The sequence below is a fragment of the Pantherophis guttatus genome, chromosome 4 (assembly GCF_059756535.1).
Source record: "Pantherophis guttatus breed Tessera chromosome 4, ASM5975653v1, whole genome shotgun sequence".
In the NCBI taxonomy this organism is placed as follows: Eukaryota; Metazoa; Chordata; class Lepidosauria; order Squamata; family Colubridae; genus Pantherophis; species Pantherophis guttatus.
This window is the reverse complement of record NC_142066.1, coordinates 97802433-97805258: the sequence shown is the minus strand read 5'-3', so window position 1 is coordinate 97805258 and position 2826 is coordinate 97802433. Positions and strand designations below refer to the sequence as shown.

At 41.1% G+C, this 2826-nt stretch overlaps 1 pseudogene; it reads right to left on the bottom strand.

The window, feature by feature from the left end:
- Positions 1-888: 888 nt before the first annotated feature.
- LOC148114253 (uncharacterized) lies at positions 889-1726 on the bottom strand (annotated as a pseudogene).
- Between the last annotated feature and the right edge of the window lie 1100 nt (positions 1727-2826).

The window sequence follows — 2826 nt, the reverse complement described above, 5'->3', positions numbered from 1 at the left end:
GGACATATCTTCGTTTTCTTCACCCTGGAAAGGAAGTTGTTAGTAATTAGTATAAAGTCAATCCTAGACTTCTACATTCTGCTCTCGCCAGATATCTCTCAGCTCCATGTCTTCCATCATATCAAAAAAGGATTTAGGCAGTCTAGCACGCATTTGAATATTTTGCAAAGATCCTTTTCTGTCCTTTTTAGTATCCAAAACCCCATTCCAATCTCCCATCAATATGTGCGATTTGTAGTCCCATTGTGTTAGTTTAGCATGTAAGATCTTGTAGAATTTTTCTTGTTGTTGGTTTGGTGCATATATTCCAATCAAGAGTGTTTTTTTGCCTTCTATTAAGATTTCAATTGCAATATATCTTCCTTGCACATCTGCTTCAATTAATTTAGCTATTAAGCCTTTTTTTAGGTATATAACTATACTGTTTTTCTTTTCTGATGCAGATGCTACAAAATGTGTCCCCAACCTTGCATTTATTAAATATTTTTGATCTTTCATTATAATATGTGTCTCTTGTAAGACACATTATTTGTAAGCAAATAATGTCATTTTTATACTGTTTCAGGTAATGAAATATTTTCCTCCTCTTTTGCGGTGAGTTTAAACCATTGACATTCCATGTTAGGAATTTATTTGCCATCTTTGGCAATTTGAAGCTCTTGAAGCATTAGCTGAAGGTCATCTTTCACTTTGATCTTCGGCCTTGCCCCCCCCCTGCTTCTGTTTTTGTGATTTCTTGTGTTTTTATCTGAGCCTGCTGCACCTTTAATTCCTCTTTGCGTTTAGTTGCTGCTCGAGTCTGTCTTTGGTCCTTTGGTTCCTCTGTTTTGCCAAATAGCTCCAGGTCTTGGGCAGAGCTCGTAAGTTGTATTAAGTCTTCTTCAGCAATCAAGACCCCTCCTTGAGCCTGGGCCTGGGCCTGGGCCTGTGTAAGTTCTTTCTCTCCCTTTCTTGCTCCATCTGCTTCCTTTCTTCTTCTAGTTTCTGGGGAAAATGAACCTCCTTTAATACATTGGAGTAAAAATCTCTTGCCTTCTATACTGTATTAAGATGATATCTCTGTCCTGAGTAATTCACCACCAATCTGGTTGGAACCTCCCATCTATACTGTATCTGGCACTTTCTGAGTTCTTCCACCAAAAAGGCATAGTCCTTCCTTGTTCTCAACATTTGGGGGGGGGATTTATTTCAATGTTAAAACCTCCTGTCCTGCCACTTGGAGTTTGTTTTTATAAGAAGCCTGTAAAATTTCATTTCTTATCCTCCTTGTTGTGAAGTAGATTACAATGTCTCTTGGTAAATTTCTCTGTCTGGCCACCCATGAATTTACACGATAAATTTTGTCAATTTGCCATTCCAGGTCTTCCTTTCTTTCTCCAGTTATCTGTACAAAGGCTTCTGCAAAAATCTGTCTCCGATTCTCTTGATTGTTTTCTTTCAAACCTCTTATTCTTATGGCAAATTCCATCAACCTGTATTGTATCATCATGACCTCTAAGTCTGCCCTCTCCATCTGTGTCTGAACCTCCCCCATTTTATTCTCCAGATTCACGTTGGATTGGTTAATTTCCTCTAATCTTTCATCTAACCTTTCAATATGGCTTGCCAAACCCTGAAATGTAAAGATAATGTCTTCTCTAATTTCCTTATTTCGAACTTGGATTACATCTTTAATTTCTGCCATCTCTTCAGTCACCTCGTTCATTTTTTCAGTCACCTCCTTCATTTTTTCCTCAAAGGCAGAGGTAATTTTCCCCTCTAAAGTAAAGGCTTGTAGCTTTAAAGCTAGTTGCAATGCTTCCAGTGTTAAAACTTGTGGTTCTACTGGGGCTGACAAAGATTGCAATTTATTTATTTATTTATTTATTACATGTATTTATATGCCACCATTCTCCCGAAGGACTCAAGGCGGCGAACACAAGTTAAGAAACAAGTACAATAAAATCCCATTTTAAACCAAATAACTAATTAATAGTAAATAATAAAACCCGGGATCAGAGTCAGCTTATTTGTTTGAACAGCCAAGTCTTCAAGTCCCGACGGAAGGAACAGAGATCAGGAGCTGTCCGGAGCTCGATAGGTAATTCATTCCAGAGGGTGGGAGCACCCACAGAGAACGCCCTACCCCTGGGCATAGCAAGATGACATTGGCTCGCCGTCGGAACCCTGAGGAGAGTGGCTGTCAGACTTCGATGCTATCTCAAAATAAATGAATTTCCAAACTGCCAATCTTTAAGGAAATCTTTTCTTTATTCGAGCACAGCAACCGGATCATGACTCGATGCGGACAAGACTGACCTTTTGCCCCCCAATCCCTCCCTTTCCAATCCCCAATTATCTGCTTCTCATTGGCTATCTTCCAAGTCACTCTCCTGACTTCTTGTCTCGTCATTTCACAGGAATGTCCCCCCTCCCTTCATTTCCATGGTGACCGAGCTTCAAAGGGATTTAGCAGGTAAAAGTCCAGGGCTTATCTTGTAATTGCAATTGTACAATCTTCCTTTCTATATCAGCAGTGAGACGCTGACAGCGGCCCTATGTGAGCGAACAGGACGATGAGAGGCAGGCAGGAGAAGGTCCTGCAAATATCCCAACCTAAGTCATGTAGGGCCTTATAGGTGAGAACTAGCACCTTGAAGTGGACCCGGAGAACCACTGGTAACCAGTGCAGCTCACGCAGGAAGGGTGTTATATGGGAGTAACGAGGAGCTCCCGTAACAACCTGCACGGCTGCATTCTGGATCAGCTGGAATCTCCCGGTGCATTTTAGGGGCAGGCCCATGTAGAGGGAATTGCAGTAATCCAAGCGGGAAGTAACCAGGGCAT